This window comes from Pan paniscus, chromosome 18 (genome assembly GCF_029289425.2).
Source record: "Pan paniscus chromosome 18, NHGRI_mPanPan1-v2.0_pri, whole genome shotgun sequence".
NCBI lineage: Eukaryota > Metazoa > Chordata > Mammalia > Primates > Hominidae > Pan > Pan paniscus.
The window spans coordinates 38,192,967-38,218,341 of NC_073267.2; the positions used below are offsets into that span (position 1 = coordinate 38,192,967).

A 25,375-nucleotide genomic window follows, 5' to 3' on the forward strand; every position below is an offset into this window, starting at 1 on the left:
CCAACTTAAACATTTGTGACAATTTCAATATCAGAAATTGATGTATAATCAAATTTATTCTGGTAGCCTAAATTCTGGTAGCTTATTTTCTTATATCTTCAATCTTTATAATTTAGTTCTCACATGAGGGAGATCTAATATTGGAAATATTTTCAATCTGTATGTTTATGTATTTATTCTAGTTGTCCTGGCACAAGGTTATCAATGTTGCTGTGTGACCAGCCATTGGCTTTTCACATTTACAACTCCTCTGAATTTTTTCTTGCCTCATTTCTGATGCTGGGAAATTCTGATATTTTCTCCTCATCTCCATTGTTCATTTTAGGGATTCTTGAAATTTTTGATGCACAAACATCCACACTTTCTGCATAAGTAAAATATTTTACTTAGATATTTTCTAGCGGACACTGAGTTCTCATGAGAAATCCTGTCTCTTTATTTGGAACACGCCCTCCCCAATATTCCACATGGAGTAGTTTTGTGTAGAAAGTGATTACTTCATTAATATGTCAAAGTATGGATACATTTTGAACACATTTCTGAAGTTGTAATACCTTTATTGATGAATAGTACCTGCGCATGACCAGAATTGTATTTTTAGTAGATACGGGGTTTCACCCTGTTAGCCAGGATAGTCTCGATCTCCTGACCTCGTGATCCGCCTGCCTCAGCCTCCCAAAGTGCTGGGATTACAGGCATGAGCCACCGTGCCTGGCCAATCACATCATTCTTGTATTCACCTAGTGGTCGCTGTGTACCTCCCACGTCAGGCACTGTACTACCAGACACTGAGGATCCGGTGGGGAGCGAGAGGGACTTTAAGGACTGAGTCAGTAGGACATGGGCTGGTGGGATAGGGAAGGATGAGGGAGACAGAGGGTCAGATGATCCCCATGGTTCTGCCTGGGGCACCTGAAGGGAAGTCAGAAAGGAAGCCAGGTTGAAGAGGGATGGCAATGAGTTTTGTGTTTGGTCTGCAGGACAGAGATGCCAGGCTGCGGGGAGGACAGGTAGGAGGTGTGCATCACAGGTAAAGGCAATTGCTCTATGGGCCTGGGGTTTGATGGGCAGAGACGCTAAATCATGCTTCATGATTCTTTCTCAAAATTGTAATGCAAAGAGCCCTCATTGAATCTGCATTTTATAGCATGTACTATGCAAGTTTCGGGGGTATCAGGAAGAAGAAACATGCTCCTTTGTCTCCTGAAGCTCACAGGCTAGTGGACATGGCAGACATGTAAGAGAAGGGAGAAGAGGTCAGTCCACAGAGAACAGCTTTGGGTTTACCTCTGATGCTGGCCCTGACCCAGATCAACCAAACCTAATGGAAACAGAGAGCTGAGAAAGCAGGAGAGTTGAGCTCACTGATGCTCGGATTTTACAGATGAATCTGGAGGCGGTTTCTCCCAGTGCTGACATCCAGGCACTGCGGGTGCCACAGAGAAACATGGAAGGGCCTTCTGGAGAACACCACACCCGGCATCCTTCCCCCTTTTAGAACTGGAGTGAGACAACCATGTGTGTTATCACTACTTTCTTTACAGTGTCGGTCTAACACCATAATGGTCTGACAGTCCTGCAGGCTGGAAGCCCAGGATCACGGTGCCAGCAAGGTTGGTTTCTTCCAAGGCCTCTCTTCTGGGTGGTGGCCTCACGTGGCCTTTTCTCTGTGGGCACATGCCCTTGGTGCTTCCCACCACTTTTTTCCAAGTTCACGCTGATCCCTTGAATCAGTTATCACTCCCCCTCTTGTTTTCCAGCTTCTGTGATGTTCCTGGCAGGCGCTCCTCTCACTCTCTGCTGTGAACTCTTCCCTTTTACATCTGCAATCCCTTTGCATTCCTTTTAGTGGTGTTTGGAGGAGAAGCAAGGGCTGAAGTTGTTCCCACTCATGTCTTTCGCTCCCCAGGTGCCCCTGATGTTTCAGCTCCCAGTGATGCCTGCAGGGAGATCCCTCTGTACTTCATAATATTATTTCTATTTTTTACACTTTTTTTTTTTGAGATGGATTTTCACTCTTCTCACCCAGGCTGGAGTGCAGCAGTATGATCTCGGCTCAATGCGACCTCCACCTTCCAGTTTCAAGCAATTCTCCTTCCTCGGCCTCCCAGGTAGCTGGGATTACAGGTGCTCACCACCACACCCAGCTAATTTTTGTATTTTTAGTAGAGATAGGGTTTCATCATGTTGGCCAGGATTGTCTCTAGCTCCTGACCTCAGGTGATCCGCTAGCCTTAGCCTCCCGAGGTGCTGGGATTACAGGCGTGAGGCACTGCACCTGGCCACACTTTTTTTTTTTTTTTAGTTTCCTTGTAGTACTGCTTGGGCTACATGGCTTAAGCTTTTGTACATAGTTTTCATTGTTTGGTTCTAAATGCTTTTAGATTTTCATTCTAATTCTTCTCGGACCAGTGCATTATTTTTTTTAATTTAAAAAATAATTTAATTTAGTTTTATAGAGATGGGGTGTCTCACTATGTTGCCCAGGCTGGTCTTGAACTCCTGGGCTCAAGGGATCCTCCTGCCTTGGCCTCCTGAAGCTCTGGGATTATAGGTGTGAGCCACCGTGCCTGGCCAGTAGTGTATCTTTAAATTTCCAAACCTAGGGGAGCCCTTAATTTTAGTTTGGTTGCCAATTTATGCCTTTATTCTGTTGCATCAAGAACATGGCTGGTGTGATGCAAGTTCTTTTGCTATTTGTTGAGTCTTGTTTTGCAGCCTAGGACATGGTGAGTGTTAGTAAATGTCCAAGGTGAACTTGAAAACAATGTGTAGTCTGTAGTTTTTGGATGTCCACTAAATCAAGTTTGTTCAACTTTTCCATATTCTTTTTTTTTTTTAATTTTTTGACAGAGTCTCACTCTGTTGCCCAGGCTGGAGTGCAGGGGCACGATCTCAGCTCACTGAAACCTCAAGTTCAAGTGATTCTCCTGCCTCAGCCACCCAAGTAGCTGGGATTACAGGCATGAGCCACCACATCTGGCTCATTTTTATATTTTTTATTTTAGTTTCAGCATGTTGGCCAAGCTGGTCTCAAACTCCTGACCTCAAGTAATCTGCCTGCCTTCGCCTCCCAAAGTGTTGGGATTACAAGCATGAAACACTATGCCTGGCCCAATTTTTCTATATTCTTCCTAATTGAGTCTGCTTAAACGAGCAGTTCCAGTGAGAAGTGGTATAATTTCCTGCGTAGAGAATGTGCTCATTTATTAATTTTTCCTTTTCTTGACACTTTTTTTGTTTTGTAGTCATTTGAGGCTCTATTGTTATGCAGGCGCACACAAGATCAGAATGGCTAATGCTTCCATTTTTTTTTTTTCCTGTCGCCCAGGCTGGAGTGTAATGGCATGATCCTGGCTCACTGCAACCTTCGCCTCCCAGGTTCAAGCAGTTCTGCCTCAGCCTCTCTAGTAGCTGGGACTACAGGCATGAGCCACCATGCCTGGCTAATTTTGTACTTCAGTAGAGATGGGGTTTCACCATGTTGTTCAGGCTGGTCTCGAACTCCTGACCTCAGGTGATCTGCCTGCCTTGGCCTCCCAAAATGCTGGGATTACAGGCGTGAGCCACCATGCCTGGCCGCTAATACTTCTTTTAAAATAATTAAATTATTTATGTATTTATTCTTTTTCCCCCACCCCTCCCCCACCAGTGAATGCTTTGGAATGAATACTCATCAGTATGCTGCAACCACTTTTAATCCTACTAATGATTTTGCCCTGGAGCCTACTTTGTGCGATATGAGCTTCTCTCCACTAGCTTCCTTTTGGATGGTCTTTGCCAGATGTGTCTCCTTCTATCTGTAGTAATTAGAGCCATTCCAACTATGTGTCAAAAATAAACAAAAGGGGCTTATGACCAAGCATGGGCAACTTACACAATCGTCAAAAGAAATGGAGGAACAACTCCCAGCCCTCCGAATCGGCCACCTCCTGGGATCAGGAATAAATCCTAATCTCAAAATACAGGTAAGCAGTCTACCTCCTGTCCCCTAAATGAGATGCCAAGCATGCCCCTCCCCTCAGCCAGGCTGTCTCCATCCAAACTTCAATGACCACTGGCCTCCCTGCTGACCCATGTCCCACTGAGGAGCCCCAAGCTCTGAACCAACTGCCTATGCACCATCCCCTCGGGCTGCACCTGCTCCCCAGGCCTGCCCCTCCTTTGGAGCTGCCTCTGTCCACCAAGGGTGCTGTCGCTCACCTTACCTTCCAACCAGAACCCAGTGGTACCTTGCTGCCCCCTCCACTCCCTGAAGAAGCTGCCCCCATGCCTGTCAAGTTCTTCCAACTGCTCAAACCTTCTGGAACTCCAGGCCTCAGCATGTCTTGTCTGGGTGGCTGCAATGGCTAAGCTTGCTTCTCTGTCTCTCTCCATCAATCAGTCAACCAATCAATCGATCAGTCATCTATCAATCAGCTATCCACCTATTAATCTATAATCAATAATCTATTAATCTATATCATTTACTTCTATAATCAATCATTGATCTATCCCATGTATCTTCCTATCTACCCTTTATCATGTCTATCCATCTATCTATCATTTATGCCTCTATCATGTCTATCTTTCAATAATTTATCTATCACCAGGCACAGTAGCATGTGCCTGTAGTCCTAGTAACTCAGGAGGCTGAGGCAGGAGGACTTCTTGATGCTAGCAGATCAAGTCCAGACTGGGCAAGATAGTCAGATCTCATCTCTAAAAAAAATTTTTAAATCATCTATCATCGCTCTCTATTCATCTATCTATCCATGTATCTATCATGTATTTTATCTGTCACTTAACACCTATGAATCATCCATCATCTATCAATCATCTATATCATGTCTATATATCTATATATCTATGTATCAATTTATCCATCAATCATCTATCTGTCTGTTTTTGAGGTGATATTCACAAAATTACAATCAATCCCTTTGAAGTGCACAATTCAGTGGCATTTAGTATGCTCTATAGTTCCAGAACATTTTCTTCAAAATAAAAAGAAATGCGAGGCTGAGTGTGGTGGCTCATGCCTGTAATCCAGCACTGTGGGAGGCTGAGGCAGGACGATCGCTTGAGCTCAGCAGTTTGAGACCAGCCTGGGCAACATAGTGAGATCCTGTCTACAAAAAATAAAATCACAAAATTAGCAGGGTATGGTGGTACACGCCTGTGGTTCCAGCTACTCAGGAGGCTGGGGCAGGATTGCTTGAGCCCGGGAGATCAAGGCTGCAGTGAGTTATGACTGCACCGCTGCATTCCAGCCTGGGTGACAGGGTGAGGCCCTGTCTGTCTCATTAAAAAATAAAAAATAAATACAAAAAATTTTAAAAAGGACTGCCCCTGCCCCATTTTCCTTCCCCTGCCCCAGCCCCTGACACCCACTCATCTGCTTTCTGTCCCGATGAGCCTATTCTGGACATTTGTGTCTGGCTTCTTTCACCCAGCACGAACTCTTTGAGGTCTATCTGTCGTGTTATGGTGGAATGGCACCGTGCCTTATGGACAGGCTGTTTGTCCATTTGTCTGTTGATGAACACTCAGGCTGTCCCACTTTTGGGAGGCTATGGCCATCCACGCATAAAGGTATGGCCGCACAGCTGTTCTCAGTTCTCATGCCTCTGAGGCCAGATGGGCTGCCGCACCCTATTCCCACCAGCCACCCTCACATGCAGCCAAGTGGCCTGCAGTACTCGACACTGCTTCCCTGTTGCTGAAAGCTCCTCGGTGGCCTCTGGGCTAAGTCCTGTCTCTGTAGTGTGGCCTCCAGGGCCCACCAGCCACAGCCCTCCCTTCCCCTGCCCACCCTTCCCCTGCCCTCCCTTCCCCTGCATGCAGCACGAACACCCTGCAATGTGCTCCCAGTTCCCCCCAGGCCCCTGCACAAGTGGCCTCCTCTCCCTAGAAGGGCCAGCAGCACCCTGTGTGGCAGCTTAGACATCCCTTCTCTTGCCTTCGTGCTCCTCCCACAGGGACCAGCATGATCCCGTCCCCTAGTCTTATTTGGGCTCAGCCAGTATTTCTGTGCAATGTTGTTGCAGGTTCTGCCCCACCACCGTCACAGGAATCCTAAGAACATTGGCGTGAGGCTCGGTGGAGGGCATGTTGGGCCATGTCTTCTGGTGACTTTCCCCCACGGAGGGGCTTGGGGATCAGGCCCACTCCTTTCCCAAACTCACTCTTTCCCCCACAGGCAACCCACTCCCTCTCCTCCATCTCTCCCCAAGACCCGCAGCAGACACCACCAGACTCTGAGGAAGGGAGGAAGGACTGCATTTGCCAATGGAGGCTTTTACTGGGGGGGACTCGGGATGGCGCCCGGCCTGAGGGCTGAGGGCCCGGGAAAGGCACACGGTGGCAGTGGGGTCTCTCTCAGGCAGGCGCTGGCTCTGCAGACAGCTCCCCCTGGTGACCCCTCTTTGGCACTGAGCTGGGAACATGGTGTCCGCACTCCCGGCTAGCAAGCAGAGGCCTGTGTGGCCAGGTGGTGGCTGGCAGTGTAGGCTGGTGGGGTGACGGCCACAGGGGCTGGGTTTGGCACCAGTGGGAGCCGGGGCCCCAGGGGACTCAGAGGCTGGGCAGCCCCCGCTGCTGGCAGGGTAGTCACATTGGCCACGGAGATGGCTACGAATAGGGAATCCAATAAATTAGGCTGTAGAAAGAGGAGGTGAGGGGCCGAGGGGGCGGGGCCTACATTCTCGCTCGGCAGGCAGTGCTGTGCGTCCCTCTCCCGTGGTATCTTTGGGGCTCTTGTGGGGGAGAGGATGCAGGTGAGGCGCTCTGTGTGACCGTGGGTACCACTGGGTGGCTTTTATGGCATCGCATGGGATGGGAGCCTTGGCTGGCCACCCTCAGGGGATGGATCGTGGGGTCTTTGAGAGACTGACGAGGAGGGATGCCACCTGCAGCGCCAGGGGCTGTGGCCTGAGGGGCTCCTGAGGCTCGGCTGCGCTGCTGTGCGGCCAGCACTGGGCTCCTTGTACTCCAGCTTCCTCCACGGAGCAAAGTAGAGGACTCACTGCCCTGGACAGGGCCCAGTAACTGTGGAACAGCCCCTCCCAGGGAGTGGGAGGGACAGGGCGAGGGTTACGCAGGGCGCCACCCGCCTCATCTACTTTCCTGAGGTCGGGAAGGGTCTTCTAGGAGGAGGGGCCAGGCATGCAGGGTCGGGGTGCTTGCGCAGGTGGGTGCTGCTGTCTCCTTCATGTGATCCGAGCTTGGGGGCGGGGCAGGGGCTGGGGAGAGTGATGTCAGGTGGAGGCACCCTGGAGGCCACCAGGGCCTTGTGGGCTAGGTGCGGGCACGTGCGCTGGGGCCGCGGCCTCACCCAGGATTTGGCAGAGCTCCTGGAGGTGCCGCTGCATCTTGGGAATGCCCGCCAGCTGCTGCTCCAGCCGCTGCTTCTCCTCTGTCAGGCTCAGGCGGGCAGCCGAGCCCAGCTTCTCGAACTACCAGCCGCCCTCCCCATCGAACTGTAGCAAGTGTGTGCGGTACTTCCTGGCCAGGAGAGGGACAGGGTCAGGTGCATGGCACGAGGGCTGCTGATGACAGCCGCCTGCTGCTGCCGCCGGGCCCAACAGGCCACCTCCTCCCCTCAGGCAGCCACTCCCACTGACCCCAGGCAGGGAGACAGGGCACCTACCACAGGGAGGGCCGGTGGGTGATGGAGAGCAGGGCAATGCCTGCGTCCTTGGCCGCCTGGAAGATCTTGCCTTCCATGTCGATTCTCATGGCGGCACTGGTGCATTCATCCAGGAGGGCGTACTTGGGCCTGGGGTTCCGGGCCGAGAGGAGAGTCTGTGCACCCTCCACGGCCCAACACCCCAGCCTGGCTCAGGCTCCACTGAGCCCAGGCCTCCCCACAGCTGCTACTTCTCTTTCCAGGGGACCCCAGGGAGCCTGCCGGCCTGGAGTGCTCACCTGTGGTAGAACATGCGGGCCATGCCGATTCTCTGCTTCTCGCCACCCGGCAGGACGTCCTTCCAGTCACACATAGCCTCCCAACCTAGGCAGGGGCAATGGTCTTGGCTCAGTTCCACCAGTACCCAGACCTGGGGGCCAGCCGGGGAGCTGGGGCAGCTGTGGGAATGAGCTAGCTGTGACGACAGGGCCCCTGTGCCTCTGCATCCTTGTCTGTCTGACAGACATTAATCATGGAGGAGTGGGGACTGGAATCGTGCCTTCCCCTAGAAGAGATATGGTGGAGTCCAAGCCCCAACACTTTAGTGTGACCTTATTTGGAGACAGGGCCTTTGCAGAGGTGATCACACTAAGATGAGGTCATCAGAGCGGACCCTAATTCAATATGACTGTGTCCTCATAAAAAGGGGGTGTGCAGGCAGAGGACGTGCACAGGGGAACATGAGGTGAAGATATACAGGGAGAAGTGGACCATCTGCGAGCCAAGGACAGGGGCCTGGAACACATCCTTCTGTCATGGCACCTGGAAGGAACCCACCCTGCTAGTACCAGGATCTCGGACTGCTGGATCCAGGAGATGATCCACCCCTGTGGTTTATGGCAGCCCCAGGACACCCATACAGTTCCTTGGCACAGAGCTCCAGAGCGGCCTGAGTGCTCTCCCCAGACCGGGGGCTTGTCACCCACAGGGGTTGGGCCTCCTGTCACTGCCTCGTGCCAGCACTTTGGCAAGGCTTGAGTGGGCTGCTTGAACGAGCAGGTGAGCTGGCTGCTCCATTAGGCCGGGGTGCTGTGGCAGAAGTGGCCCCTCCTGTCTTCTCACCCATGCTGCCTTCCCCAGCGGCCCAGGGCTAGAAGTGGCGACAGGGTATATGGCCACCCAGAGTAGAGATTACACTTCCCAGGTGGCCTTGTGGTGAGGTGTAAGCATGAGACTAAGTTGTGGCCAATGAGATATAACCGTAAGTATTCAATATGGCGGCTTCTGGAACCTTCCTTAAAATATAGAAGGCACGTACCTTTTGCCCCTTCCCTTCTACTTCCTCCATCCTATAGCCTGGGACATGATGTGAGGGCTGCAGCAGCCCTCCTGGATCATGAGGTGACTTTGGGAATGGAGGCCACACACAGCAGAGTGACATGGTAGAAAATCCTAGAGCCTTGGGGCCTTCACAGAGCAGGGCCAGCCCTGGCAACTGTGGCCTGGCTCTCTTGGGACCTAACAGCTCAGTAGGATAAACTCACAGATGATCTTAGCCACTACTGCGGGGAGGCCGGTTCTGTTCCTCGCAGCTCAACTCCATCCTAACGGCTCATGCTGGCCGGCCACAGGCCCTGGGCATTCAGGCTGCCACAGAGGCGGGAGGGGCCATGTGCTCCCAGGCTGAGGGCAGCAGGAGCAAGAGGCAGGGCCGGGCCAGGGGCTGTTCCACCACCTTCGCCACCTGTGTTCCCGCTTCCTCCACAGGCAGGTGACAACACCCTGGTCATTTCCTGCAGGAGCCACTTCTCATGTTGCCACCGAGGGAGGGCTTGGTGCCCATTCCCTTGAACCATGAAGGGGAGCCCCAGCAAGGCGAGGTCCTTGCCCAGGGCCATCTCGCACCCAGCAGTGGGGGCTGGAAGCAGAACCCAGAGGCTCAGAATTCAAAGACAGAACTGAACGCTCCATCTACTGTGTCCCTGTAGCTGCACCCCCCTCTCCTCCGCCGCTCTCCCGGCCCGACAGACACTGTGGACAAGCAGTATTCCTTGATAAGCCCAGGACAAGAAAACAGCTCAGTCTGGCCTCCTTTTCAGTGAACTCATCTCTGAATCCACCCGACTCTGCTGGCCCCAGCCCCCTCCAAGCTTCTGCACAGACCTCCTGACGGTAGCCATCACTGCACACATGTGCCTGCCCCTCCCAAGCTGCCCCTGCCCACCGCCCCATGGTCTTTCCAAGAGTGTCTGATCCCGCTCAGGGAAAGCCTAGGCTCCCGCCTGGTCCGGAGGGCCCTCTGTGAGCCAGCCTCTCACACCACCAAGCCTGCGGGCCACACTCTGCCCTGCTGCCCCTGGCTCCTGGACGGGGTAACCACTCAGCATTCTGCAGGGCTCAGCTCAGACCCCTTTTCTCTGGGAGAGGGTATCCTGGGTCCCCCAATGAGGTGCGCATCCCTGCTAGGTTCCCCCTTCCCTAGAGCACCCATGCCAGCTGGGGCCATCTGTGTGGTGTTGGTCCTCCCTGGTAGGCGGGCCTCAGAGGTAGCACCCTCTGCCCTGCCCCTGTGGCACCTGGCACTTTAGACTCCTGGATGTTGAGATAATCTTCACTGCCTGGAGGCCAAGGGAGAGGCCAGTGTGGGACAAAGGGCGGCTGCCAGCCCCAGGCCTCCTACCTCCCTCCCGCTGCAGGATGTGGTGCAGGTGCATGATGTCCAGGATGGCTTCCAGGTCCTGCTCTGAGTAGCCCTTCCTTTGCATGTCCTCCACTGAGTCTGGGTAGGTCACCTGGTCACGCAGGGAACCCACAGACATGTAGGGCCTGTGGGAAAGCTGGGTGTCCACGGAGGGAAGGGCCAGCCCTGCCTCCCCCAAGATACTCTGCACCTCCCAGGCAGTGTAGATTCTGTCTGCTGTAGACAAAATAATGGCCCCCCAAAAATGTTCATGTCCTAATTCCCAGAGTCTAACATACAAATATGTTAGATGGCATGGCAGTGGGAAATTAGATTTCAAGTGAAATTAAGGTTGCAAACATGGCGGGAGCAAAAAGCCGCAGCAGCAAAAATCCGCGGCGGCGGGGGCAAAAAGCTGTGGCGGGCAAAAAGCCATGGTGGCAAAAAGCCGCGTCGGCGGGGTGGGGGGGCAAAAAGCTGCGGCGAGGCGAAAAGCCTTGGCGGGCAAAAAGCTGAGACGGGGTGGAGGCAAAAAGCCGCAGCGGGTAAAAAGCCTCGGCGGCGTGGGGGGCCAAAAGCCGTGGCAGCGGGTAGGGGCAAAAAGCCAGGGCGGGCAAAAAGCCACGGCAGCGGAGGGCAAAATAGTGGAGATGGGGTAGAAGACCAGCACAGCTTGGCATTGCTGGAGTGTGATGTGATAGGAAATGTGCAGCCAAAGACAAAAAAAGATGTAAGTAGGCTTGACTCATTGCAGCTAAGAACCCAGATGTTATCTTGAGGGTATTAACTAATAAGCAGTTTAAATCAGAATGGCACATTCTGATTTGTTGTTTGTATGTTCACATTTGGCAGGCATAGATACTGTTTGAAGAGAGAAAATTCAGTAGATAGAGGTAACAAACTTAAATATGTGCCAAGTCTAGAAACAAGAGACCAGGGGGATAAGGACCTTTCAAAATAAAATGCAAGATTTGAAAACTGATTGGCTGGGGGATGAGGAAAATGCAGGTCTTTAAGGTGAATCCCTGTTTTGCTTTAAGGTGTTAAGGGGTGGTTTTATCACATATTGTAGAATATGTCATTTCAGTTTTGAACATCTTGAGTTAAATTGTCCTAACATATCTTATGAATTTGATTTTCTTCCCTGGGAAGCTAATATTTCAAACACTTAAAGAGTATAGGTTTCCAACTTGTATCCAATTTATAAAACTATCTCTAGGCTGCTGGTTTCAGGAGGAGGCTCATGAATATTCTCTTTGCAGAGAATATATCAGGAGTTAACAACAGCTTCAATATTTGTGGACGACCAGTTAACTAAGCCACCTCTTAGTGTATTTAACGGGAAATCTTAGCTGAAGATATTCAATAATGAACCAACAGTGACTAAAAAATTCAATATTTAAGTATATTTCATTGTAATTAATTTGAATTGAAGTAGCCATATACAGCTAGTATTTACTACATTGAACAATGCAAATAAGAGGAAAAAATTAATAACCATCTCTAATACCACATGCCAAAATCCTCATCAATTTATTCTAGCTAAAGGAGTTGATTAGAAGCAGCAGTTGAAAGCACCAACTAAACCAGCTGGGGTTAGTTCACTGTCATTCTCTCAGAACCATCTCTTCTCTGAACAAAACAAGTACAAGAGTTCATTGTGAATCTGCATTCTCCTTGCCTATTTTAAGGTTTTGATGTTGACACAAATTTGTGAAATCCCTCCTGTGGTGTGATATTTCATTTTCCTTGCTTTCTGTTAGGACAAGAATGCTTCAGCTCTTAATTTAAAATTATGCTTCTCCCTCCTAGGTTGAGTGAACTTAGAATGCATTCTCTGACATATCCAAGTTTTTGTTAATATGAATTTGGGGAAAAAAGCATACTTAATTAGCTAAGACTTCTTATTCTAGGCTTGACCCTGTGTTCGACATCTTTTGAATTTCTAGTTGCATGGGCTGCTCTCTGACACTGGTTAGTGACCTGGAAGCTCTATTAATGTTAGGGGAGGTGGTGTATGAGCATTAGAGGTATCCTTGCAAGGAAAGGCTTGTCTTATCTCAATACGTCTTTTTTTTTGCCCACAAGAAAGTCCATGTTTGAGTCTTCTAAAATCTTCCTATTTCCAAGTTGCAGAGTACCATTGATTCCTAAACAAAGACCTAATTTTTGACTGAGAGACGTGACAAGGTAGTGAATCGCCATTATGATTTAACAATCTTCAAGATAAAATTATCTCTGATACTTAGATTTTGCCCAATTATTAAGATATTTGGGTGTTTCATTAAGAATGGAAGACTCTAGTCTCTTGAGCAGAGACTATAAAAGCCTCAGATGATCATTTTTAATTTTATGCTCTTTACTTTAACACCTTCAACACAGTTGGAAGCAGCCGATATTCCCCAGAGTTGTTGTGTTTTTTAAACCAAATGCATGGTTCAGTGGTAGAAAACTGGGCTGATCCAAGCTGTTTTCAGTAAACGCTTCATTTCAGGTGACCTATTTCATATTAAATAATCTCTAGATCCTGTCTTCGAAACTAACTAGATCAGATAACCTACCCTGGATTTTCTCCTTTTAGGGTCTGTGAGCTGCAGTCACTTTTGTGAAAATGATTGCAATGACAAGATAGAGTTGTAGATGGGGAAAATGTTTTGAGTAATTTAAGCATAGTGGTGTTTCATATGAGAATTTAAGTTACACACATTTGAAAATTATAATGGAGTCTCTTGGCTGAGCTTTAAAAAAAAATAGCGTTTAGGCTAAAAAGGGAACTGCTACCTCTCCTAAAATCAGAAAGATGTTACAGTAATTCTCCATTCTCTAGAATTATCAGGAAACACCTTTGTGATGATTTACTTTTGCTCTTGGGAGTGTGAGCCTGTGTAGTCATGGAACCATCAATTAGAATGGTGGCTTTCTGATCCCAAAGTCATTCGTTCTGAAAACAATATTTTTCATAAATTTGAAAGTGAGAAGTTTTGATCTTGCCATTCCCAAGTAACTCTCTTAGTGAGAGGCATCAGCATGCTTCAGTGACAGCTGTCACCTTCCACTGCTGAGAGTCATCTTTGAGTTCTCCATTTCACTCCCTACACTCCAATTTAGCTGCAGTTCTCTTGGCCAGTCCTATGAAATACATCCATGGCCTAACGACTCCTCACCACTACTACCACTCATCCTGACAGCATTCTCACCTAAGTCACTACCTTTTTTCTCGGGATTACGGTAGCCTCCCAGTTTATTTGCTCACATAACCTATTTATTCTACACAGTGCACCAGATACACCCCTTTGAAATGCAAACACAATCATGTTATTCTCTGGTGAAATTATCTCATATATTCCTATCGCATTTAAAATTAATTCAGAATCATCCCATGATTATCAAAACCCTACATGCTCTTCCACAACATGGTTTACTTCCAAGATAACTCTTCAACTTTTTTTTCACTGTACTGAATTGGTGACTAATAGTCATATTTTTGTTTTTGCTCAAAAAGTCTTGACTTGTAAATTTTTCAGTTTCTCCTTTATCCACAGGTAACTCTTTCCTCATAAGGCTAATTGCTTGCTTCCTTGAGTTCTGCTCTCAAAGATACCCTTCATTTTCTACCTAATATTAATAACTTTAATCATTCATTATTCCATTACTATGCTCTATAGTCTATACAATTTCTGTTCTTTGACGTGTTATTAACTAAATTATTTGTTTGTTCCAGTAACGTATTCCATAAATATTGTACACATAAAAATTGTGTTATTTTTATTGCTGTATGCTCAGCTGCCCAGTAACAGTCTGAGGATTAACATATTTGTTAAATGCACAAATACATTCTTTCACAAATATTAGTTTAATAATTTTATATTAAACTCCCTATATACTTACAATATGAATTAGATAATTCAGAATAAACATTCCATTGGAAAAAACTAAACAATTTGTTATAAAACATCCTTAAAAGCATCAGAAAGTTAATACAGCAATGAAGAATTACAGGACTAAATTAAGAATGGTATGGAAGCCTGTTTGTGAGGCTTATGTTTGGGTTATCTCTTTACTTAGAGTGACTCAAAAGAGAACTAAAGGGAGAAATAACCATATCAACTCACATGGTAAGGGTATTTAAACATCTCTTAGTAATTGAGATAATTGAAAGAAAAGAAAAAAGAGAAATGGAGAAAGAGAAACAGAGTGAAAGGGATAATGAAGGAGAGACGGAAGAAGATAAAGGAAGAGATAGAAAAGTAAAAAGGAGGAGGAGGGGGAGGGAGAAAAAAAGGTGAAAAGAAAGAATGCTAAAGTTTTCAACAACATAATTTATCCTTCTAGAATATGAATGTTGGTCTATTTGATGATGTCCCACAGATTCCTTAGTCTCTGCTCATTTTTTATCTGTTTCTCAGAGTCAATATTTTCCATTTTCTTATCTTCAAGCTCATGACTTCTTCTGTGTGTGCAAATATACTCTTAAATCCCTCTGGTGATTTTTAAATTTTTATCATTGTAGTTTTCCACTCCAGAATTTCTGCTATCTCTGTTGATATTCCTACTTTTTAATATTTTTTCTGATTCCTTGATTTCTTTGTTTATGTTTTCCTTTTGACATTTGAGTATAATTAAGAGAGTTGTTTTAAAGTCTTTGTCTAGTAAGTTTGATGTCTGTGTTCCCTTAGAGATATTCTCTGTCATTTTGTTTTGTTCCTTTTTTTTTTTATTTTTTTATTTTTTATTATACTTTAAGTTTTAGGGTACATGTGCACATTGTGCAGGTTAGTTACATATAATGAGCCATACTTTCCCGTTATTTGTATGCCTTGTAACTTTTTTTGAAAACTGGACATTATAATAATTATAATTACTATATGGTTGCTCTGTAAATCAGACCCCCCCCACAAACACAGTAATGTTTTGTGGTTTTAATTTTTCTTTACTTATTATATTGTTAAGGATATTTTTTAGTGAAATTTTCCAAAGTGATTTACAAAACTCTTTGCTTTATAAGGTGTGGTCACCGAAGTCTTTTTGTTTCCTTAATAAATGTTAAGCTAATGTTTTGACAGTGATTTTCTTGTATGTCAGGAACTAAGCAAACAGGAAAATACAACAAAAAGAAAAAGAAAAACAAGTAATCATTATCCAGCAAAATATGTCTCTAGGCCATGCAGACTGGCTTTGTGCCGGGTTCTTTAAAGCCAGCACAAAGTGTGTGTTCACTCTTGCTCTGAGTGAAGTTCAAGTTCACTCTTGCACAGAGCTTGCACTGAAGAGAGGGATCAGCCAAGGTAAAAGTGTAGGGTCTTCTTATGACATTTGTCAGCATGTGGCTTAACCTATGCATACATGTGACTTTCCAGACCCTCCCATGTATGTGAATGATTTTGAATGTCTTAGTTTTCCAAATACTCTTCTCCAACTTTTCTTCCTGTGCTCAAGGTGATCTACTATATGTGTAAACTCTAATTTTTGCCCTAAGCATCTGTGGTTTGTTAGGACTCCTTGCAGTTTCTTAAAAATGTCCATTCCTTATCTGTTCTGTATTCTAGCAACACAGAAAATAAAGCCTTTCATGAGTCCTTTAGATATCCCCCAGACATGTCAGAACAGACACTCGAGTCCATTCGATGATTCCACTCAATTCCATTTGATGATGATTCCATTCAAGTCCATTCGATGATTCCATTAGATTCCATTCTATGGTGATTCCATTCGAGTCCATTCAATGATTATTCGATTCCATTCGATGATGTTCCTTTTCATTTCCATTCGATGATGATTCAATTTGATTCCATTTGATGATGATTCCATTAGAGTCCATTTGATGATGATTCCATTCAGTTCCTTTTGATCATGATTACACTCAATTACATTCGGTGATTATTCCTTTCGAGTCGATTCAATGATGATTCCATTCAAGGACATTCGATGACATTTCCATTCCATTCCATTCGATGATGATTCCATTCGTGTCCATTCGATGACGTTTCCATTCCATTGCATTCGATGATGATTCCATTAGATTCCATTTGATGATTCCATTCGATTCCATTCCATTCGATGATGATTCCATTCAATTCCACTCTACGATGATTCCATTCGATTCCATTCCATGATGATTCCGTTAGAGCCCATTCAATGATTCCATTTGATTCCATTCAATGATGTTTCCATTCGATTCCATTCAATGATTCAATTCGATTCCATTCGATGATGATTCCATTCGATTCCATTCGATGATTCCATTCGATTCCATTCAATGTGATTGCATTCGAGTGCATTCAATGATTACATTTGATTCCATTCGATGATGATTCCATTCGACTCTGATCCATGATTCCATTTGATTCCATTCGATGATGATTCCATTCGAGTCCATTTGATGATTCCATTCGATTCCATTCAATGATGATTCCATTCGAGTCCATTCAAAGATTCCATTCGATTCCATTCGATGATGATTCCATTCGATTCAATTCTATGATTCCATTTGATTCCATTTGATGATGCCATTTGATTCCATTCGATGATTCCATTCGATGATTATTCCGTTCGATTGCATTCGATGATTCCATTCGATTCCATTTGATGATATTTCCATTAGATTCCATTCGATGATTCTATTCTATTCCATTTGATGATTCCATTCGGTACCATTCTAGGATTTCATTCGATTCCATTTGATGATGATTCCATTCGACTCCATTTGATGTTTCTGTTTGATTCCATTCGATGATGATTCCATTTTATTCCATTCAAAGATGATTGAATTTGATTCCATTCAATGATTCTTTTCAATTTCATTTGATGATGATTCCGTTCAATGATATCATTTGATTCCCTTCGAAGATGATTACAATCGATTTCTTTCTAGGATTCCATTCGATTCCATTCAATGAAGATTCCATTTGATTCCTTTCGATGATTCCATTTGATTACATTTGATGATGATTCCATTCTATTCCATTCGATGATAATTGCATTTGATTCCATTTGATGAGTCCATTCGATTTCATTCGATGATGATTCCATTCTATTCCATTTGATGATGACTGCATTCGATTCCATTCAATGAGTCCATTCGATTTCATTCGATGATGATTCCATTCGACTCCATTCGATGATTATTCCATTCGATTCCATTCGATGATGATAGCATTTGATTCCATTCTATGATGATTGCATTCAATTCCATTCGATGATTCCATTCAATTCCATTCGGTGATGATTCCGTTCGACTGCATTCGATGATTCCATTCAATTGAATTCGAAGATGGTTCCATTTGAATCCATTCAATGATGATTCCATTCGATTATATTCAATGATGATTCCATTCGGTTCCATTCGTTGAATCCACTCCATGATTCCATTCGATTCCATTCGATGATTCCATTCAATTCCATTCAATGATTATTCCATTAGATTCCATTCGATGATTACATTGGATTCCATGTGATGATGATTCTATTGGATTCCATTCCATTATTCCACTGTATTCCATTCAATGATGATTCCATTCAATTCCATTCGATTACTCCATTTGACTCTATTCAAGGATTCCATTAGATTCCATTACATGATTATTCCATTTGATTCCTTTCGATGATTCCATTCGATTCCATTTGATGATGATTCCATTCAGTGATGATTCCCTTCAATTTCATTCGATGATTCCATTGGATTCTATTCGATGATGATTCCATTTGATTCCATTCGATGATGATTTCCTTTGATTCCATTCGATGATTCCATTTGATTCCATTTGGTGATGATTCCATTTGATTCCATTTGATGATTCCAGTTGATTCCATTCAATGATTCCATTTGATTCCATTCGATGATGATTCCATTCAAGTCCATTCGATTATTCCATTCGAGTCCATCAATGATTCCATTCATGTCCATTCGATGATTCCATTCAATTCCATTCGATGATGATTCAATTCGAGTCCATTCAATGGTGATTCCATTCGATTCCATTCGATGATTCCATCTAATTCCATTCGATGATGATTGCATTCAATTCCTTTTGATGATTCCCTTCGATTCCATTCAAAGTTGATTCCATTTGAGTCCATTCGATAATTCCATTTGATACCATTCTGCAATGATTCCATTCGAGTCCGTTGGATGATTCCATTCTATTCCAGTCGATGATGATTCCATTCAATTCCATTCGATGCTTCCATTGGAATCCATTCGATGATGATTCCTTTCGAGTCCATTTGATGATTCCATTAGATTCCATTCAATGAAGATTCCATTCGAGTCCATTCAATGATTCTATTCAATTCCATCCCAAGATGATTATGAGATTCCATTCAATGATGATTCCATTCGAATCCATTCAATAATTATTAGAGTTGTTTCCATTCGATGATTCTAGTCGACAACATTTAATGATGATTTCATTTGATTCCATTTGATGATGATACCATTCAATTCCATTTGATGATTCCATTCGATTTCATTCGATGATGATTCCATTCGATTCCACTCTGTGTTGATTCCATTCAATTCCATTCTATGATGATTCCATTCTATTCCATTCGTTGATGATACCATTCAGATCCATTCGATAATTATTCCATTTGATTCCATTCGATGATTCTATTAAACTCCATTCAATGATGATTCCACTTGATTCCATTTGATGAAGATTCCATTCAATTCCATTCGATGATTCCATTCGATTCCATTTGGTGATGATTCCATTTGAGTCCATTCAATGATTTCATTCTGTTTGATTTGATGATGATTCCATCAGAGTCCATTTGATGATTCCATTTGATTCGATTAGATGATATTTCCATTCGAGTACATTCGATGATTCCACTCAATTCCATTCAAAGATGATTCCATTAGAGTCCATTCGATGATTCCATTCAATTCCATTTGATGATGATTCCGTTCGATTCCATTCAATGGTGATTCCATTCAATTCCATTTGATGATTCCATTCGATTCCATTTGATAATGATTTGATTCGATTCCATACGATGTTTCCGTTTGATTCCTTTTGATTAGGATTCCATTCCAGTCCATTAGATGACTCCATTCGATTCATTTCGATGATGATACCATTTGATTCCATTCGTTGATTCCATATAATTCCATTCAATGATGATTCCATTTGAGGCCATTCGATGATGCCATTCGATTCCATTTGATTATTCTGTTCTAATCCATTCAATGATTCCATTCGAGTCCATTTGATTATTCCATTTGATTCCATCCCATGACTATGCCATTCGATTCCATCTGATGTTCCCATTTGATTCCATTCGATGATGATTCCATTCGAGTCTATTCGACGATTCCATTCAAGTACATTCAATGATTCCATTCGGCTCCATTTGATGATGATTCCATTGGATTCCATTCACTGATGATTCCATTCAATTCCATTCAATGATGATTCCAATCGATTCCATTCATTGATGATTCCTTTAGATTCCATTTGATGATAATTCCATTCGATTCCATCCGTTAATTCTATTAGATTCCATTCGATGATTCCATTCGAGTCCATTTGATGATTCCATTCGAGTCCATTCAATGATTCCATTCGATTCCATTCAATGATGATTCCATTCGAGTCCATTCAATGATGATTCCATTTGATTCCATTCGACGATTCCATTAGATTCCATTCCATGATGATTCCTTTCGATTCCATTCATTGATTATTCCATTTGATTCCATTAGATGATGATTCCATTTGGTTCCATTCGATGATGATTCCTTTCATTTTCACTCGAAGATTCTATTTGATTCCATTCGATGATGATTCCATTCCATTCCATTTGATGATTCCATTCGATTCCATTTGATGATGATTCCAATTGATTCCATTCGATGATTATTCCATTCGATTCCATTCCATGATGATTCCATCATGTCCATTCTATTATTCTATTCAATTCCATTTGATGATGATTCTGTTTGATACCATTTGATGATGATTCCATTCTAGTCCATTTGATGATTACATTCGATTCCATTCAAAAGGGATTCCATTCGATGCCATTCAATGATTCCATTCAATTCCATTCAATGATGATTCCATTCAATTTCATTCGATGATTCCATTTGACTCCATTCGATGATGATTCCATTTGAGTCCATTCGATTATTCCATTCGATTCCATTCGATGGTCATTCCATTGAGTCCATTCTATGATGATTCCATTGGATTCCATTTGAAGATTCTGTTCTATTCCATGCGATGATTCACTTTGATTCCTTTTGATGATGATTCCATTCGATTCCATTTGATGATTTCATTCGATTCTTTTCAATGATCATTCCATTTGATTCTATTTGATGATAATTCCATTGGATACCATTCGATGACTATTCCATTGGATTCCATCCGATGATTCCATTCAATGCAATTCAATGATGATTCCATTCGAGTCCATTCGATGATACCATTCGATTCCATTTGATGATGATTCTATTCTATTCCATTCGTTGATTCCATTCGATTTCATTGGATGATGATTCTGAATCCTTTCAATCATTCCATGTGATTTCATTCGATGGTGACTCTATTTGATTCAATTCTATCATTCCATTCGATTCTATTTGATGATGATTCCATTTGACTCCATTCCGTGATTCCATTCAATTCCATTCCATGAGGACTCCATTCGTGTCCATTCGAAGATTCCATTCAGTTCCATTTGATTAGCATTCCAATCCAGTCCATCAGATGATTCCATTTGATTCATTTCGATGAAGATACCATTTGATTCCATTCGTTAATTCCATCCGATTCCATTCTATGATGATTCCATTCATCTCCAATCGATGATTCTATTAGAATACATTTGATGATTGCTTTTGATTCCATTCAATGATTATTCCATTTGATTCCATTTGATGATGATTCCATTTGATTCCATTTGATGAGGACTCCATGAGGTTCCATTTGATGATGATTCCATTCGGTTCCATTAGATGATGATTGAATTAGATTCCATTAGATGATTCCATTCGATTCCATTCATTGATGATTCCATTCGATTCCATTCGATGATGATTCCATTCGATTCCATTCAATGATGATTCCATTCAATGCCATTCGATGATTCCATTCGATTCCATTCAATGATGATTCCATTCAATGCCATTCGATGATTCCATTCGATTCCATTCAATGATTATTCCATTTGAGTCCATTCGATGATGATTCTATTCAACTCTATTCGATGATTCCATTTGATTCCATTAGATGATGTTTCTATTCGAGTCCATTGGATGATTCCATTTGATTCCATTCAATTATAATTACATTCGAGTTCATTCGAAGCTTCCATTCCATTCCATTATGTCATGATTCCATTCGAGTTCATTCAGCGATTCCTTTTGATTCCATTTGATGTTACCTTTTGATTCCATTCGATGGTGCCCTTTGATTCCATTCGATGATCATTCCTTTTGATTCCATTCGATTATTCCATTCGATTCCATTTGATGATGATTCCATTTGATTCCATTTGATGATGATTCCATTCAATTCCATTCGATGATGATTCCATTCGATTCGATTCGATGAGGACTCCATTAGGTTCCAATTGATGATGATCCAATTCGGTTCCATTTGATGATGATTGAATTAGATTCCATTGGATGATCCCATTCGATTCCATTCATTGATGATTCCATTCGATTCCATTCGATGATTATTCCATTCAATTCCAGTTGATAATTCCATTCGATTCCATTCGATGATGATTCCATTCGATTCCATTCGATGATGATTCCATTCTATTCCATTTGTTGATGATTCCATACCATTCCATTTGATGAAGAGTCCATTCCATTCAATTCCTTGATGATTCCATTTGATTCAATTCCATGATATTTCCATTTGTGTCCATCCGATGATTTCATTTGATTCCATTCAATGATGTTTCCATTCTAGTCCATTCGATGATTCCATTCGATTCCATTTGATGATTCCATTCGAGTCCATTCGATGATTCCATTCAAGTGCATTCAATGAACCCATTCTGTTCCATTCAATGATGATTCCATTCGGGTCCATTGATGATGATTCCATTTGATAACATTTGATGAGATTCCATTTGATACCATTTGATGATTCTGTTTGATTCCATTCGATAATTCACTTCGATTCAATTTGATGATGATTCCACACGATTCCATTTGATGATTCCATTCGATTCCATTTGATGATGATTCCATTTGATTGCATTCGATGATTCCATTTGATTCCATTCAATGATGATTCCATTCTAGTCCATTCAATGATTCCATTTGATTCCATTCTATGATGATTCCATCAAGTAAATTTGATGATGATTCCATTCGATTCCATTCGATGATTCCGTTCAATTCCATTCGATGATTCACTTTGATTCCTTTTGATGATGATTGCATTTGATTTCATTTGATGTTTCCATTTGATTCTATTCCATGATCATTCCATTTGATTCTATTCCGTGATAATTCCATTGGATTCCTTTTGATGATGATTCCATTCAACTCCATTCTATGATTATTCCATTCGATTCCTTTTGATGATTATTCCATTCAACTCCATTCTATGATGATTCCATTTGATTCCATTCAATGATGATTCCATTCGATTCAATTCGATGATGATTCCATTCGAGTCCATTCGATGATTCCATTCGATTCCATTTGATGATGTTTCCATTTGATTCAATTCGATGATGATTCCATTTGAGTCCATTTGATGATTCCATTTGATTCAATTTGATGATGATTCCATTCTATTCCATTGATTGATTTCACTTGATTCCATTGGATGATGATAACTTTAGTATCCGTTTGATGATTCCATGTGATTTCATTTGATGATGACTCTATCTGATTCAATTCGATCATTCCGTTCAATTCCATTTGATGCTGATTCCATTTGATTCAATTCGATGATCATTACATACAAGTCCATTCGATGATTCCATTTGATTCCATTCGATGATGATTCCATTCGATTCCTTTCAACTCCACTTGATGATGATTCTATTCAATTCCATTGATTATGATTGCATTCGAGTCCATTCAATGATTCCATTCAATTCCATTTGATGATTCCATACATGTCTGTTCAACGATGAATCCATTTGATTCCATTCGATGATGATTCCATTCGAATCCATTCAATGTTTCCATATGATTCCGTTCGATGAGGATTTGATTCATGTCCATTCAGTGATTCCATTTCATTCCATTTGATGATGATTCCATTCGATTCCATTCGATGATGACTCCATTCGATTCCATTCGATGATGATTCCATTTGAGTCCATTCGATGATTCCATTCAATTCAATTCGATGATTCTATTCAAGTCCATTCGATGATTCCATTAGAGTCCATTCAATGGTTCCATTTGATTCCATTCAATGATGATTCCATTTGGGTCCATTCGATGATGATTCCATTCGAATCTATTTGATGATTCCGTTCGATTCCATTCGATGACGTTTCTATTCGACTGCATTCAATGATTCCATTCGATTCCATTCAATTATAATTACATGCAAGTTCAAAGATTCTATTTGATTCCATTATGTCATGATTCCATTCGAGTCCATTCAATGATTCCATTTGAATCCATTCAATGATACCCTTTGATTCCATTTGATGACTCCCTTGGATTCCATTCGATGATCATTCCTTTTCATTCCCTTCGATGATTCCATTCAATTCCATTCGATGGTGATTCCATTCGATTCCATTTGATGATGATTCCATTCAATTCCATTTGATGAGGACTCCATTAGTTTCCATTTGATGATGATTCAATTCGGTTCCATTTGATGATGATTTAATTAGATTCCATTGGATGATTCCATTCAATTCCATTCATTGATGATTCCATTCGATTCCATTCAATGATTATTCCATTCAATTCCATTTGTTGATGATTCCATACTATTCCATTAGATGCTGAGTCCATTCGATTCAATTCCTTGATGATTCCATTTTATTCAAATCAATGATATTTCCATTCGAGTCCATTCGATGATTCCATTTGATTCCATTCGATGATTCCATTCAAGTCCATTCAATGATTCCACTCAATTCCATTTGGTGATTCTATTCGAGTCCATTTGATGATTCCATTCGACTGCATTTGATGATCCCATTCTGTTCCATTGGATGATGATTCCATTCGAGACCATTCGATGATGATTCCATTTGATACCATTCAATGATTCCGTTCGATTCCATTCGATAATTCACTTCGATTCCTTTTCATTATGATTCCATTTGATTGCATTCAATGATTCCATTAGAGTCCATTTGACGATGATTCCATTTGTGTCCATGAGATGATTCTATTCGATTCCATTTGATAATGATTCCATTTGATTCCATTCGATGATGATTACATTCGATTTCATTCGAAGATTCTTTTCGATTCCAGTCGATGATGATTCCATTCCATTCCATTTGATGATTCCATTCGATTCCATTTGATGATGATTCCAGTCAATTCTGTTCGATGATGATTCCATTCGATTCCATTCAATGATGATTCCATTCATGTCCATTCTATTATTCATTTCAGTTCCATTCCATGATGATTCCATTCGAGTCCATTAGATGACTCCATTCAATTCCATTTGATGATTATTCCATTCGAGTACATTTGATGATGATTCCAGTTGATTCCATTCGATAATGATTCCTTTCGATTCCATTTGTGGATGATTCCATTCGATTCCATTGATAATGAGTGCATTCAAGTCCATTCGATGACTCCATTCTAGTCCATTCGATGATTCCATTTGAGTGCATTTGACGATGATTCCATTTGATTCCATTCGATGATGATTCCACTTGAATCCATTCGATGATTCCATTTGATTCCATTTGATGAGGATTCGATTCGTGTCCATTCAATGTTTCCATTCAATTGCATTTGATGATGATTCCATTCGATTCCATTTGGTGATGATTGCATTCGATTCCATTCGATGATGATTCCATTTGTGTCCATTAGATATTCCCATTCGATTCTGTTCAATGATGATTCCATTCTCGTCCATTCGATGATTCCATTTGATTGCATTCAATGATGA

At 42.7% G+C, this 25,375-nt stretch overlaps 1 pseudogene; it reads right to left on the reverse strand.

Moving 5' to 3' along the window:
* Positions 1–7,238: 7,238 nt before the first annotated feature.
* Positions 7,239–10,725, reverse strand: LOC129394104 (ATP-binding cassette sub-family D member 1-like; annotated as a pseudogene).
* Positions 10,726–25,375: the final 14,650 nt, after the last annotated feature.